Here is a 17,518-nt window from a genome sequence, read left to right on the forward strand (position 1 = left end):
GTCACTGTCCTCTGCAAATCAAGTTTGGGAGGTTTTTTTTTAAAAAAAAAATTTTTTTAAATGTGGTAGCCTAAAAAATTATTATAAATGCTTTAACCTGTTTACTCCAAAGCTAAATCTGGAGAACGCTCTCTACAGCCAGCTATGCTGCTTTAGGCTCTTGCTACGTCTTCGGCTGCATCCCCCAGACAAAACCCTGTGAAAACACTATTTTCACAGCCAAACTCTATTTTGGAGCTAGGTCTGACAGAACTCATTTCTTTCCCTCTTACTTCTGCACTCTTGAAAATAACTTCTAGCCTATCCGGAAGACATTTTTGACATCTTGACATTCTTCACTCTTTGGCATTACTCGCAGCATTGTTTCACTTCTTCAGATATTATTTTGTTAGACCAGGTTAGGCTTTAGTAGTAAACAGCCACTTCAGGGCTTGGGATGATAGAATGGAAAAAACCCTTTCTTCTAAAGATCTAATGATAAAAACATCTCTCTGGAAAAAATTAAAATGATTTTCCCCAAAAATATTTTTCACAAATTTTAGTTGCTAAACCACCTACTGCCCAAGAATCATATATCTCAAAAGTAAATATGACCTTACACTTCATGAGTCTTTTATCTTGGTCATGCCTTGTGGATAATTTTATAGATTTAACAACTGAACCTTCCCATATCATGCCAAGTGTGTCACACACACTGTAAAGAAAGACGCTAAAACAGTGAATCTTCAATTCTGTTCCAGCCTCTGCCACCTACATGCTGGCAGGTTACCTACGTCCTGCTTCCCTGCAGGCTTATTTGGCTGCCCAGCGTTGCACTGAGTTGTCCCACCACTGAAACAGAATTACTCACAGTATACGAAGTTAAGTGTCTGTGAAAGCACCGATCGAAGCCTACATCTTCCTCCCTGCAGTATTTTCAGTAAAGCTATAACACGAGATAGGCATGTACACTATCTGCTTTGAGATTTTTTTCATTAAAATATGCCTGCTAGGAAACTTAATCTGATGCGTATACTAAACTTTCTGTGATTACAATGCAATGACTGCAACATATTTGTTTTATAAACAACTATAAACTAAGAGCAACGCTAAACAGTTGTAGCTTAGGAACAAAACTGGTTTAATCCAGGGAAGAACTCTCCTAGGACTGCCTCAGCTCCCAGCAATCAGTTTCCAACATCTACTGAAAAAATAAATGAAAGTGAAGCAGCTTTTCAAAGCAGTCCAAGATGGAGACCATAGCCCGTTTTTCATTAATAATGACACTGGTACATTTAGCTTCAAAACTGGTTCTATCTCATCTAAGATTGCTTAATGACTCAACTCTAAGCCTATGTATTAAAATATTAGAACTAGACATTAGAACTTAGCATGCCTCTATAGATCTGCAGAAAACTGTTAGATAAATGCAGAATGCAAATAAAAAGGGCTCTTACAATTCAAAAAAAAAAAAAAGAAAAATCTAGTGTGAGATGAACAGAACAGTGACTCTTACTGTCTTTCCACACATGTACTTTTTGTAGGTATTTAACAGAAAATAAGTCTTCACAGGAACACAGATAACTGCACAAACTCATACCCAGCTAGATTTACACTCTCCTTTTCCCTTCCTGAATAAGCTTACATTCCTGTGAGATATGCTAAACAGTATGTAGCCACATTGCCGCTACAATGGTATTGGAAACAACCACGACCAATGCCTCACAACTTCTGCGAACACTTGCCTACAAGCTTTTGGGAGGAGAATAATACAGTCTTTAGACACAAAATGGACATGACAACAACTGTGCTAGCTGTAAATCTAATCAGGACTTTTGACAGCAATGACACAGGCCTCCAGATACTAGAAAATACTTGAAAGAACTCCAGAAATTTCCAGAAGAAAGATTTCTGCTCATGTGCCCAAACTCTTTCTGAGTTGCACGCTATGCAATGGTCTTGACTTCACTGATGCGGCATCACGTATTAATCAGCACAATTTCTGGTTCATTATCTTCAAAGTTAATTTCAGTGAGCTCTGTTCATTAAGCAGAGTTCATTCCCCAAGTTGAAATTGAGAGATTAATATAAAAACTAATCCCATACTGAGCGATCACTGCCCACTTGCTCACAAGATAAACACATATTGTTATGAGTAGGAAAAACCTGCATTTGGGGCCAAGGGAAGAAGAAGAAGAAAGTCTAGAAAAAAATATTTCTTTAGTCAAACCTATGGTATATTTTGCTAGCTGTCCACTCATCTTTTTGCACTACTTTTAAAATTACACAATTGTTACTGTTTTTGCTGATGGTGAGTTAAGTGAAAAGGTTACCATCTGCAACTTGCCCCAATTGCTTGTTACCATCTTCTTTCTCTGTAGGGTGCTGCCTCCTTAACTGCATACATAGCCACTCCTGGTGCCAACCAAAATGTTCAGTGTCAGCTCAAACCTTTTTTTAAACGCAGGTTATTTGATAAAGCCAACTTAAGGAGAAGCTACAAATGCCATTCTGCTGTCAGACAGGAGGGCGTAATAACCTCTGGCAGGAGGTGAAGAGCAGCTAAGGTAGGTTCGGAGCTGTATTCTTTTCACTAAGCTCAGCTGCAGCCAACCCTGCCTTAGTATTTTGCAAGATAGATGAGTGGAAGAATGTCACAGACACAATAGTAAACACTATTAGAGATTAGCTATGGCTCTAAAACAAAACTCTGTCATAAGTAAATAAAGACATAATGAGACTTCGTGTGTTCCTATGCTATCTTATATTAATATAATAGCCAAAAAATTAAAAATACTAAACCAGAATTCTCACAGGGTGGGTACATTTAACAAAACTTATACACATACATGAGAAGATTTGGTCCAAGAGCTGCCATATTCCTGCAAAGTAGCTGATCTGAAGTTCTTACTTAACCTAGCAGCATTTACAATTTACTATGCAACTCAGAGATGGGGTGTGAGTACACTCCCTTAAGGAGACAGTCTGGAGAAGTTCCCCTTGGGACTGCTAATTCCTCCCCTTCCATGACATCTTGAGGCAGCCACAGCTGGCTCCAGGGCTTGTGAGCTGGGTGCATCTAAACCTAGGAGTCCAGTTGTTGCCACATCCAACAGACTCCATGGTAAAAATCAAGCAGTGGTTAAGCCCCTTTGGATGCTTATCTAACCAAGGCTGATCATTCAAGTCAAGTAAATGAAGTTAAAGCTTATTCTGCTGCAGTGAGCAAGGAAATACTGAATTCACCTTGTTTCTTGATCAAGACCAGCGTTCTAGCCAGATGACTATCCTTCTTCCTTCAGCTTAGTTCAAATAAAATTCATCTCTGCTCATTTCACAACACCTAGAAATGAAAAACAGGATTTTACTGGGATGGTATAGGAAATTAAAGAAAACCAGTAATTTAGTCCCTTTTAAGTAACTGGATAAGGAGGTGTTTATAGGCCTGTTTCTGTATAGCAAGATCATAAATTTCAGAAGGGAATATCAAAGACGTTTGCAAAATAATGTCACTGCAATGCTAATTCTGCATCTTTAATCCTTCAAATAATAAAAAAAGGCAGGCAGTCACTAATAAACACCACAGATATGCCATCTTTTCTTTCCTCACTGTAATACATTCAAACATACAGCACACTGCTTCCACAGAAAAGAAACAAAAGGTAAGACTGAAGTATTTACTTCCATAATTTCTATCTGAACAGAACACACACTAATTTGATTCCCAGGGCTAGAAAAAAATCAGAATTGTTCTTTCTCATTCAAAATAGTTGAAATAAATTATGGGCTTCCAGAAGATACTGCATCAGCAAAAATGATCCAGTACTCTGGTCACTTCTAAGAAATAGAAACATTTGCTTATTTTGACGTGGCTGGCCAGAGCTGGCTGTTGAACTCAAATATGATTCCATCAGGTGCCATCTGATACTTTCAAAAGTGCTTGGGAAAAGATGAAATAAAATATTCCATATAAAACATAAAAGGAAATAATCTCACTAAGCTGAAGCTGAGCCTTTCCTTGGGTGAGAATACATTCCCACACTCCAGATAAAGAAAATTTGAAACACTAAAACTGGAATCGACTTCGAGAAGTCATTTAAAAATACTTTTCTATTAAAAACATGCTCTCATATAGCTTAAAGCAGACAATCTTATAACATGGCATTATCCATCCTGAAAAGGATCACAAATAATGAAAAAGATGGTATCTCGGTTAAGGTAATGTCCAAATTGTTTTCAGTATCTATCTGCAAGAGGCCTATTTTTCTCACAGTATTTAGCATACGCTATGGGGAGATAATAATAAGGTTGTTTGAGATTTCTACAAAGCCTATGTAATGCACTACACACGTAGCATTTGCTTAGCATTATCAAACACAGCTGCCTCGGAAATTAGGAAACTGTTGAGCACACAGAGGAGCGAAGCAGGCTCAGTCCTTAAGGGTGGCTGGTGCCTGCTCCCAGGTAGCCTAACCCACTGAGAAAAGTACCATCGAAGAGCATTTTCTGCCAGACTAGGCTGTAAATTGATGTTCTCAACAGTGCTAGCACGCAGCTGGAGAAGGAAAAACTCAGCTCAGCCAAGCTCTCCCTCTACGTTAACAGCAAATAGTTAGTATCTAATTCTCTAATCTGGTACCTCAGATTATGGAAGCTAGGAGAGGACATTCATATACAAGGTAATTAGAAACGAGTAAAACTTGTATTGTTACACCAGGTATTTTTTGCTTTCTGATGTGACAAGCAATTGAATGGCCTAAAACTACTTTGATTATTTTTCCCACCAATCACCTCACAATCTCGTCATCCAATTTACTCACATTTCATTCAGCATTATTCTTGTCCTATTTTACAGTAAAATCTGTATTTTCAGAGTAAATTTTTTTTTAATATGAATGAAATTTCACTTTGTAACTTTCTCATATGATTACAGAAATATTCCTACACAAAATGGCTTTACTGTATATATGCAGCCTTCAAATATGACAAAAAGGAATACTTTATAAACATACTGCTTTCTCATGTCAAGATTATCAGAGAAGCATATTGCTGAAGATTTAGAATAACTAGATTTGATATCTGTGATACCACTACGTAACTCCAGCAAACTCACTACAGATCTGGAGATCGTCTGGTCTAAATTCCTTCTCAAAGCAGAGCGAGCTGCAAAGTTGCATTGGGCTGCTCAGGGTCCACTTGAAGACCTTCAAGGACGGAGGTATGTCTCTTGGAGGGCTGCGAACAGGGCACTAGTCCAGACGCAGCCTTGGGAGCTCAAAAAGAAGTGCAAAATTGCTCCCTTCACCTGCCGGCTATGCTTTTGCTAATGCTGCACTGGGTAACGCCAAGACAGGTGCAGGACTTTTACCAAGCTGTACTTTTACATAGTATTTAAACAAAGTTTGAAGACAGACAGTCCTGCTCTAAGAAACTTAAACCTTAAATGGATGAGACAAGTAGAGGAGACAGGATGAAGGATAACTGTTCAAGAAAGGCAAGTTATTAAAAAAAAAAAAAAAGACTGATGAAGAGAGGACAGTTAGAAGTTAGTTTTGAACAGGATTTTGAGGGAGCATAAAGACAAATACGAATTCAGGAACTCCCGTTGGAGGTGTGGGAGGCAGGTAATTGAACGGCACGAATCCAGGAATGGGTGATAAATGCTGCAATAGAGAGTCGCCTGGCCACAAAGAGTAAGAATAGAAGGCAGACTGAAAGTAAAATGAGATTATGTACAACCTTAGGCATGCAGCTCACCTCTTCATGCAGTTATTTATTTTTTCACTTCTGAGATTTCAATTAGGCAACCTCAAAGATACTACAAGCCATTTTATGTATAAAAAGGTCTTCAAAAGGAAAAGTTGTAATGCACTTTGTCTGAGCTAACTGACAAAGAAGAGTTCAATAATCCTCCACTGCACTTGAGCAGTGTATAACCTTAAAATATAAGTAATGCAAAGAAATAGGTATGTGCCTGAAAGATAATCTCAAATTCATCATGCTAGACTTTCAAAGACAAACTTTAAACAAAATGGAGATAGTTGAAAATATCTGTTTATTTTGCTTGTAAGAAAAATGAATCTCTCATGCCTTTAGGCAGTAGAGAATTATGTGGTCTTTCGAATTGAAAAAGAGCAAACTGTAGAGGATCAGACCGAATAAATGTTAAGATGCCAGTCTCACAAGGCCTTTGGGAATCCACTCAGCAACAATATTTTTGAGATGTCTCACACAGGAACAGTGCATTTGTCGTAGTTATTTACACCTCACACAGTAAGTTAATAAAGACAAAGGGATGTGTTTATGCATTAAGGAACAGAGAGGGACACAAAGGAAGTATTTGCAGGAGAACACAAAACAGGTCTGAACAGTCCAGTCACTTTAATGTTAGCTGAAGAAGAAAAAGGAAAGATCAAGTAACATTTTCAAGTGGACCATACAATAAAAAGATTAATGTTTCCTACTCAGCATCTTTCAAGTGTTCAAAAATTAGTCTAGTTACTAGGGCTCTTTCCCTCAATTTATGCAACGACTTGCGATGCAAGATTCACTTAGTCCTCATAGCAAGGAGAAACCTCATTATTGAGCACAGGCAAGGAACTATGTGGAAGAACAGTTTCCTACATCCACGAAGACAGTTCCAGCACTACCATTATGGCTGTTGCAGATGGGATGAGGGTAGCATCCAACATCCAAAAATGACATTTATACATCTGAAAAAGGCTTCTTGTGTAAAGATCTGCAAAGATCCACACTTCCTGAATACAGCCTTTCTGTGCATTTTATTCAGAGTAGGCTGAAGCAGAGAGGCAGAGCAGGCTCTACCTACGGAGAAGCCCCTTGGTCGGTACAAAGGGAAGGTTAATACAGACAGACCCCATCTCCACCATAAAAGTTCCTGCCATGGTGTTAAGCAAGAGTGCCAATAAAAAACTGAGACACCTGGCCTAAGCTGAGGAGCTCAACAGATATCAAGGTTGGGATCCGAGTTGGCGTGTGACTATATTTTGGCTTGGCGAGCCAAAACTAAGCATACAGTACGTGTAATTTTCAAGATCTAGTATATCACATATAATACCCAAAAAATAATTTATAAACACTGATTATTGTTGGGTCTAAGCCTATAATCCTCTCTAGGAGTAAGATACCCACCGCATAAATAGCTTCTTGAGTCAAAAAAAAAAAAAAAGCTTACAGTAATACTCACTGATTAAACATGCACAAAGGGCCAACATTAGACTATACCCTTTAAGCTCTGAATTAAGTTCAATGGTTTTCTCACTCAAAAAAAAAAAGGCAAAACTGAAATCAACCTTATATATGGCAAGCCTGTAGAAATCCATGTTACTTCTAAAAGAAGAAGACAAGGAGGCATAAAAAGCTGACTCTAATGGTCTCCTTTACTACAATACCCTGGTATAATAACACGAAAGGAACAAAAAAATGTATCCTTGGATCCTATCCAAAAAAAAAATTTCAACCCCTTTCTTAAATAATACACTTTTACTACTTTATTGAGTTCTTTATTTTGCATCTTGCTTCCTTCCCTTTCTGTCTTTTTTAAAATCAACTGCTAAAACTGCTCAGCAGAATTGCACATCAGCTACACAAAATTTCCTGGGGGATAGGAGCTAAAAGATTTGTCAATATATGCAGTCCATAAGCTAGCTCTTTCTGCTAACAAAGTATGTTAGCTTAGTTACAGCAGGGATGGCACAACATTGGGTTTAAACTATCCATTTAAAGTTCTTTGTTCTGCAACTAATCAAAGCCCATCTTGGCTCCAAATACAATGGTTTCTAATGCTAGATACATTGAAGGCTCCAAAACACTAAAATGGAGCAAGAACTTGGATCTCTAGTATAGCCAGAGCTAAAACAAAGACAGAAATGAAAATACTGAGTGGGAAGTAGTTAATACCTGGTTATGAAAACGTGTAAAAACCTGAGAAAAAAAAGTGGAGAGCTGGAAGACAAAAACTCAGCAAGGTCAAGGATGAGCCCATCCTATGGAGCAATGGAGGCTACACTGCCACACCTGAGCAACGAGGGACCAGCATGCAGGGACTCATTAGGCACCCACATCAAAGCTGGTAACCACTGTAATGTTTAGCTTAGCAGCATGTTCGTCTTACTTATCTACTATTTGTATTAGACAATAAACAATTGCTGTGTACTCACAAATTCTGTAAAATCCTTCCTGCAAGTCTATTTGGATGGTAAAAGATGTTTAAATAAAAGTGACTCTGTTGAGGAAGGGTTACGGAAAGTAAAAATACAGTTTGATCAAAGAGCTCTTTATCAGTTTGAATTTACTAATACTGCAGTTGTTAAAATAAGAAAATGAATCTGACCTTCAGGGTTCTTCAAGGACAGACAACTTTGCAACATAGAAAAAAAAGTTCTTATTTTTCAGTTTTAATGTTCATAAAACTTTACTTTTCAAATAGTCTACCTTGTTTTGAAGCTGCTTGAGTGCAACACTACGGGATGATAGAGAAGAGCACACTAATTAAGGTTCAGTGTTTACATTTAGAGCTAATACTGTATGTGGATATTTCAGGAATGTCATTATCAAAAGCTCTGGTGTCACAGTAGGATCACCAACAATCAACAAAGACTGACTAGACGGACTGACAGGCTTACGACCCTGTCTACAAATCAATTTATATGGCGTTCAGTTTCCAGTTCTCCTTTTCCCAACTACAGTGACGCTAGAATGTCGATGACTCTCAGCCAACAAGATTTAAGCCGCCTATTTAAGTAAAAGTCTCTCTATTTAGTTCACAGATGTCATAAAATTACTTGAATGTTTATTAATATTGCTTAAAGGGAATAAATCCAAATTTAAAAGTTGCAAATGTGAACTGGGTCTCATACCAAACTAATTTATAAGCATTACTTTTAATGCACATATTCAAGTTCCAAACAAAATATTGGCAGGTGGAGTCCCTTGATAATATCACTCCTGGTATGAGTACAGCTGGTATGAAATTCATATGCTACCGAACTATTGGAATCGTCCATGCTAGTAGATTTTTACAAAGTTAAGAAAAGTAGCACCCTGTTTTTAAAAGCAAAATTGCAGCTATATGTTGCAAAGAAGTATGTACATACAAGTCACACAACGTTTAGCGCTATCCATTTAAAAGAGCCACACGCACAGGGATATTTTTCAGTTTTGCTCTGCAGGGGAGTCACAACACTCATTAAAATATAATAAGCTCCACAACGAATAGAGCAACTGCTCATTATAATGTAATAAGCAATAATTATCACACAACAGCCCTGTGGAGCAAAAGTCACTGCATTCCAAGAATGTTATATTCCTATAGATTTTTTTAAACACAGATGAGAGCCTCTCCAGGCTCAGTTCAGAACTGGGAAATACATATGTGTATTCACAGGACATAGCATATCTGACCAAACACACTACTGTAATGACCGAACACAAGCCAAACTGACTTCAGTAGCACAGCTGGTATTAATAGGTTTTGGAAACCAGTTCTCACCTGATTTTATACAGTCTGAAACAGCTTGGGTTCACCAGCCTTCAAACCCCAATGCGAGCCTTATGAATTCAACCAAGCTCTTCCTGCTCAGACTGCTCAAGAGGCAATTACAACCCTCCCAAACAGGTTTCCATGCAGAGGGCTAGTTTTTGTAGGCATGCAAGAGGAACGTGCCCCTGGTCATCTTCTCCATTGAAGTGCCTCATGGCTAGAGAGAGATTAGCTAAATAAAGGTGCCCTATTTTTCCTTCCCCACTTCTAGCCTGCTGCTCCCCCACTTCCATGGCATTAGCTCTGGAACCCGCCAAACCTTTGGGTAAGATGATTTAGCTCTCTAATCTGGCAAAAAATTAACTCAGAAAAAAAAAAACTAAAAAAAAAGGCATAAAGTTGTTGGCTGAGTCACCTTACATGGACTCTCCGTAAGCTCTTGTAGGTGCCAAGGGCTCACTTCTCCCTTAACGCATTCCCATCTACTGATTCCTTCTTAAAAAGCCAAGAGTGCTCCTACGCTCCAGTTTTCACGTGCCGTATAAAACACGGTCGCTATGTTGCTAGTGTGCTGCAGTTGTTTGAGCCAGACCTGAGAAATGGAGAGCCCCACATTCATCTAACGGGATAACCTGCTCTACATGTTGAGCGTCCAGCTAACTTGCAGCCCCGTGCCGATGGCCAGGCCAGCTCCTGCAGGCCCCAGCAGCAAGCTCCACAGCCAGCCCTGCAGCCCGCTGCCTTTCCCCACCACGGCACGGCTCCAATGCTGCTGCAAACCACCTGGGAAGAGCCTGCCCCAGCTAAAAGCATTAGTCCACTTGGCAGTGGCCCCTGAAGGTGCCCCTTGAGCCGCTCCAGAGGCGGCAGCCTGGAGCACGCGGCACCACTAACGCGCAGGCTAACAAGTATGTCCAGCCTCTCTGGGCAATACTGGATTCTCACACGACCCAACTGTACTGTGGTTACTGGACAGTCTTTGTCCTGACACTGGAGGAAGCTCAACCGGCTACAAATGTCCAGTATCACTTCGAAACATGTATTTATGTATTTTCCAAAACTGCTGAGGAAGGTTTCTAATGCAAAGCTGTATTGGGTTTCAAAGCCTTAGTCATGCATTCGATGAAAACAAATGAGTACAAGAATGACCCCTGCATTTTTTGGCACCTTTCTGAAAGAAGTTTTAGCTGGTTCACAGTTTTAAAAAAAAAGAAAAAGAAAAAAGCTTAACAGATTTCAATGCAAAACATACAATACTAATGACTTGACTATTTTACACCTTCTGCCATGCAAATACAAAAATATTTAAGAAAATGTGGAAATTGCTTATGATAAATGAAGTGTAGCTTTTTTTTTACAACTCCAGCAAGAAGGTTTACTATTTATTAGAAAGAACAAAATGTAAAATGTAAAAGAAATAGTGATTGAGGACTGTAATCCAGCTGTAAATTAGCTTCCTCTTTACTTTTAAATATTGGCAGTTCCCATAGGCCGTTAATAGCTGCCATGCTACAATGCTGCTCATATGCCCTGGTTTTATTTCACCTCTCCTGAAAGCCAAGATTTTACAATTAGAAGAATCAGAAGTTCCCTGGTGCTAATGCTATATATCAGTGTTAAAAATACCTTCTTACAGTCAAACGAAATCTGTCACCTTAGTGGACAAACTAAAGGAGTAGGCTACCTCCCTTTTAGCACGTACTCATGTTTCTACAAATACACACAAACACATGCTTATACAACTCCTACACCATCAAAATTAATAACATTGCTTTTCCTGAACTACCACCATCACTAAACTACTAAAATCGTTCCTAATTATAGGAAAGCTCTCTACCAATCTCTCCTACAGGAGCACTTGCACTTTATAAATAGTAAAAGGATTCACTGGGCTGGGTCTCAAAACTGGTTCTGAATATCCCAGATGCATGGCAGACTACTACAGAGATGGTGTCTATGCAGTTAAAAGCTTGTTGCACTATCGATTCCATCGCTAACAGCAGAATATGACAGAAAGCTTGACCAAATGCAAGCCAAAAATCCAGGCCTGAGAAATCTCGCATCCCCACCCCAACTCCAAATGTCAGCTTAGTCTTGTTCTCACAGTGGCCCTCTACAGACACCATATTTACTAAGAAAAGTAAAGATGGAACAAAAATACTTCGTCTGGGCATGGCATTCTTCTTGCTAATGAAAGGCGCTTCAGTCTCTTGGACCACAAGATTTTCTTGCACAGCTCTGCCATCCGATAACTGTAAGGGGTGAATTAAACAGAACTCAAATCCCATTTTCTAACTTTTGGATCACAATGTATTAATCCTTAGGTTAAGTGGTCTAATAATAGAATCTTCTTTAAAACAAACCCTTTGATATAATCATGAAAACGCATGCTCCCATCTGAGAAAATAAACAGACTGACCTTACTGAAACATTTATTCTTGGTTAAATGTATTTGGGTCCAAGAAAAGTTCACTGTTCAGCTACATGATGTGCTCAGTAACTTTTACAGGCTCTTAACAGTAACCAAACCAAACTTAACATAACCAAACCAAATTCTTAATGAGCTTTTCATGTTATTATTCTTTTTTAGAAAGCTGATTTCCATTCCTTTGTACCTCACCAAAGACTTATTCGTGAGTGTATATCTGTGTACGCATCCACAGCTGTTGATATAACACATTAATGACTATTAATTATCAAATAATACAGTGTAGGATGCACCTGGAAATACCAAAACAGGGAGTCAACAAAACAGGGAGTCGTTTGGTTTCAGAAGGAATACCGCAGAGGAAAATATGTGATGGACAATATTGCTACTGCCTCCATCGAGGCACATACTTCAGATGAAGCTCCCAGTACCATCAGCAAGGGGAGGGGAAGCAGGTTTCTTCACAGAACAGTTCGGACTGTGCCTGGAAATGGGACGATTTACTGTGCCCAGCCGGCCCGTGCCCGCACCAAACAGCAAACTGGGCTAGCGCTCCCAGATGCAGACTCGCCAAAGTAAAAGATATCCCTTCTTTTGGTCTCGCTCTTCCCTCTGTTAAATCAAGATAAGGTGGCTGATCCCTTTTATAAAGCACTTTCAAGGTGCAATGTTACCAACTGTTGCAGTATTACAAACTGTAAAAATCTGCTCTATATGGCAGCCTATGCCCATTTTTAAAAGTAACAAGAATTAGTGCCATATTATGAACTGTGCTCAATGTTACATGGTTTTAAAAGAAAACGGGCCAACTAGTCCAGTTTTACTTAAACTACCATCACAAAATGCTGTTGCCCTTGGCTCTTATTATGTTTAATCACATCACAACTCGATACTGTTAGCTCTACATGCAAAGGGCATGTGCTCAGCGTACTGTTAAGTTCCCAACCAAGCTCTAAATCAGCCACAGTGCGGTTTGAAAGGAGACTATCTCAGCCCAGGCTACCTCAAAATCCCCCAGACTGCCCCAGTCCTGTGTCAGGACTGCATCCAGAGCCCCAGCTACCTCGGGTATTTCTACAAAAACATGCTTTAAAATTTGTCCATATAAGCCCTGACTGAATTATATCAAACTCTAGGTAAGGTGGAGTCAAGATAGAAGTAAAGGTCTGTGACGTAAATGACTTACACCTTTCAAGAATATTTGCCTAAAAGAAGTAGACTGTTTACTAAAAGGCTAGGAGTTAATTTGTGTTTTTTAAACAACGCACTGCCTTTTATGTGCTAACAGACCCAGCCTTAACCTTGCCCAGGTTTGAAGTAATTCCACAAAAAGTACACAGGGCAATAGCAATAATGCAAAATAATTATTCATGCAGGTCCCAGGCATCTGTTAAATACATATTTTAGTATACAAGAATTACAGATGTGCAAACACCTTATCAGTTTAGTCACACCTTATCAGTTAATAGAGCTACAGGACTAGGTTGTTTTGGTTGTGCTCAATGCACAAATAAATTGAAAAAAAAAAAAACCAGAAAAAAACCAAACATCCTCCAAAAAATCAACCCCCAAATAGGGGATTAGCCTGTGCACGAGATTTAGGGGATGTGAAAGGAGTCTGCTAACACTCCCCTTTGGATCCCCATTACAATTGGTTTCATTTAAATTGCTTCTCATCCTCCATTTGCGCATGAAGATCAGGCCAAGAATGGAGTACTTTATTTAAAGCATCACAACATCATTTTGTCTTACAGAGCCTGGTTTTGGAGGGAAAAAAAAATCTCATTCTGCCAGCAACAATCTTCATCCTCCCTTGTGGGAGACATGATTTTCTGGCCACCAATTCAGGGGCTTCTTAAAAATTCTACTTGGAAACCTTGGATTGAATTTCCAAATTCCACGTAATTTTGTTCGTTGGAAATAGAGTGCAAAATTGTATTGATAATGGAAATTAATTTGCAGAGTAATGGAAACACTAATATTGCATTATTAGGCTTTGGGATATTCCTTTAAAACAATATGGCACAATACTCATTCTGTAATTATTGTGTAATATTCATTTCATACATGGTGTTATGTGGTGTTTTAGGGGCTTGTCTAAGGACGCATTTCAAATCAGTGGTGAAATTAAAGCAGTATCCACACGTCCTCATTTTCACTGGACTGGACTCTCCTTAAGCTATATCACTGTTGACCAAAGAAAATATGTTTTCTACTCCAATCTCAACTGCCAGCGAGATATACATGTTGGCTTACATAAACCTTTGTAGGCAATTCTGGGCTTTTCATATTATTTATGCTTATGACCTTCATACGTTCATTTCCTTCCTCCGAAGTGGGTGTCCAACACTATGAAGAGAATCTATTTATACTGATTTTTTTCTGCTGCCTATTTCCTCCCCTTTCTGTCATATCAGTTGCCACCCTTATCGTGCCGCGACTGTAAGCAAACTACGCCACAATGTGCCACGGGAGCTAATACAGCGTAGGCCTCTCTGTAGGACAGGCCTGCCAACGCTAGCTTGCTGCTAGCTGTCTGAGCATGAGTTCACGTTCAGCTGCATGGAAAGATGACTCACTGGTAGCTAGCTGCTCTGATTTGATCTCATAATGCTGTGAATGCGCAGTACAGCTTGTATTAGCAGAACTGGAGTCCTTAACCAGAGCAGGAGCTTCCAGACGTGCAACAGGATCTATCAGACCCTTCAAATTTCATTTATTAGGTTGAGATGTAGGTTGAAGTCTTCCATACAACCATGTTTAATAACTCAACTACTTAAATTTTCAAATGCATTTATTTCTAGTTGCTGGTAAACTCCCAGTCCTTATTAAAAACAGTGATTAAAATTAAGAGGAGTTCGGAGAGAAAATAACTATTTTATAATTTTTTATACTCACTTTGACATACAGGTTGTTCCCTGAAGGATATTACTTAAATGCTATGTACCATAGGGATGTCGGTAATGGTACACGTACAACTCTGCATCTCCGGCATGCACACACACATGTGCACACGCGCCCACACATGCGATTTGAATGTTGAAGACATTTATCCCCAGCTGTTTCATAACATTGCGTATGTTCACCAAAACTAACTACTACAGCTAGCACAGCATGCATCACCAGACAAGCTGAGCTAGAGCCACTGCATTGCAGGACAAAAGCACTGCACAACAATTCCAGTTTAGGAAATAACTCTATTTTCAAATCAAACTGCTTGGGGATTTAAACAGGGTAATGTATGAACCTGCATTCAGTACCTGAACTGGCATTTCATCCCAGCACTGGGGCCAGCACTCCTATCTGGGTGAAGTCCTACAGGATCCTCAGCATCTACAAGTGGTAAAGAACTTAAGTTTGAATCTCATCTGTAAATGTTCAGTCAGTAACACAGTGCCCCCCTAAGCCATGCTCATGTACTGGATCTGCTTCTGTCAAAAGGAAGGAGGGCTGCTGACAGGCTCTGTTTTTTTCACAGGGAGCAGACAGCGTGATTTTTTTACTTTTTTTTTTTTTTTTTGAGTAGAAATGAAACAAAGTTATCCATCAGAGCCCGTCAGTAGGATGACTGGTGATTTTAACCAGGTACAACAGAAAACCACTGCGTTGTTTCCATAGGTACATCTATTGCAAAAAAAAAAGCGCCACATGTTAATTTGCATGAACTATCACATATGGTACCTTTTTTCAGGAAAGTTTGAAATGAAATATCCTGTTGAAGGCAGGAGGGTAGGTTAGGGAAGCCTTTGGGTTATTTTTCTAAATCAGTCCTCTACTTTTCAAAGTTGGGCAAAATGCCAAACATATATCAAACTTTTAAATTAATTTAATACTTCCCCTAAAGAGATACATTCAGTACCGTCCTGGCGAAGGACAGCTGCTGGCAGAGGAAGGCTTCACCGCTCCCACAGCGCTGTGCATGACTGACAGCACAGAAGTAAAGCTCTGCAAACACAGGAGCTACACTGAGTGCCTCAGACTGAAAAACAAAACCCGTCCCTTGAACAGAGTTGGTGATTTTATCACCTGTGCTAAGTGAAGGCATAATTTTACTTGTGTTTTCCACGGTATTTCTTGTAAGAATGAAAAACTAACGTGGCATCAATGCTCGTGAAGCTGGATTCATCCCAAACCCTAATTTGAACCACAAACTACATGAAAATACAAGAAACGTTCAGGCTGCTGTACAGAGAGCAACTCGGGGAAATACATGCTAAATTTGCCACGTTTCATTGGCTCCCCTGCCTCCCCTGTCCCCTCCGTACCTTGTCACTCACGCGCACAACACGCGCGCGCAAGGGTGCAGCACTACCTTGTTTTCAGAGACGCGCATTAGCGAGGTCGCACCAAGGAACTCCCTGCTTGCCAAAACGCTCCCTTCCAGACCACCGGCCGTGCGGCTGGCACAAACGCTGCGGGAGCTGAAGACCCAGAGCAGTTTCTGCCCATTAGTAAGGATGCTGGGGAGGGGGGACTGGGAGGAAACGAAGAGAGGATTCGCCTCTGGATGTGCGTTATTCACAGCGCCCTTTACCCGAAGTAGAGTCAGGTCGCTGCTTAAGCAGAGAGAGGTGCATCTGCAAGAGGTCTTTTTTTTTTTTTTTTTGTCCCTGCATTTTCTGTCCTCAGTTACCACATAGTATTGAAGGCATGGAAAAAAAACCCACCAGACTCACTGCTCAGTTGCTGGGGGCTGCCCAGGGCTGGCGCTGCCTGCGGCGGGGCACACGCGGGCCGGGCCGAGCCGAGCCGAGCCGAGCCGAGCCGCCGCCACGCACCTGCCCGTGCGGGCTGCGCGCAGCAGCAGGACCGCAGGCCCCCGCTCCCCGGCAGCCGCCCGGCGCCGCGAGCAGCCGCAGGTCGCGCAGCCACCGCCCGGCAGCCCCGCGACACCCGCGCCGCTGCGCGCCCCGGCCGGCCCGCCTGCCCCGCACCGCACCGCACCTCACCTCACCTCGGCTCGGCTCGGCCCGGCCGACCCGCCCCGGCTGGCGGCGGCGCAGCTGGCTGCGCGCAGCGCGGGGAGACCCTCGGCCGCGCCGCCGCCGCTGCTCCGTGCTCCGCGCGGCACCGGCACCGCGACCGCCTCACCGCCGCCCGCGCTGCGGGAGCCGCCGCACCGCCTGGCGCCGCCCGCCGCCGCCCGCCGCCGCCGCCTCGCTGCCCGCCCGGCTCGGCCCGGCCCGCTCCGCCCCCGGCCCCGCGCTGCCCCCCCGCAGCCCGGCGCCGTCGCACCGGTGCCTGAAGATTTGCCCGCCACCGCCCTGCGCCCACGCTACCGCGCGGACCCCCCCCCAGACCGAGCTGCACCGAGGCGGGCGGGGACGCAGAAGTGCTCTCCAAGCGCGGAGCTGGTGCAGCACCCTGGCTCCAAGTGCACCTGTGCCGGGAACTGCGATTAATCGCGTTCCCCCAGGTCAGGTTTTCGGAAATGGGGGAAACGCGCCTCGCGCTGCCTGCCCAGCCTGCTAAGGCAGCGCGCTGGAAAGGTAATTGGCACAGGAGTGGGAGCCCTGGCGCACGCCCCACGGGCAGCGAGGAAGCCTGCCTCCACCCAGCACGACCAGTGTGACCCCCAGTACGAGCTGGTATGACACACGAAAGGGAGC

At 41.8% G+C, this 17,518-nt stretch overlaps 1 protein-coding gene across 2 annotated transcripts in view; it reads right to left on the minus strand.

Moving 5' to 3' along the window:
• Nucleotides 1–16,970, minus strand: part of CDH18 (cadherin 18) — a 254,107-nt gene extending 237,137 nt beyond the window's left edge. For both annotated transcript variants that reach the window (XM_064506877.1, XM_064506876.1), the window contains exons 1-2: nt 16,864–16,970; nt 3,226–3,322 (exon numbers count right to left, since the gene is read on the minus strand). The gene's annotated coding sequence lies outside the window, so the exon portion shown is untranslated. The remainder of the gene's footprint in view (nt 1–3,225; nt 3,323–16,863) is intronic.
• Nucleotides 16,971–17,518: the final 548 nt, after the last annotated feature.

This window comes from Dromaius novaehollandiae, chromosome 2 (assembly GCF_036370855.1).
Source record: "Dromaius novaehollandiae isolate bDroNov1 chromosome 2, bDroNov1.hap1, whole genome shotgun sequence".
Classification (NCBI taxonomy): domain Eukaryota; kingdom Metazoa; phylum Chordata; class Aves; order Casuariiformes; family Dromaiidae; genus Dromaius; species Dromaius novaehollandiae.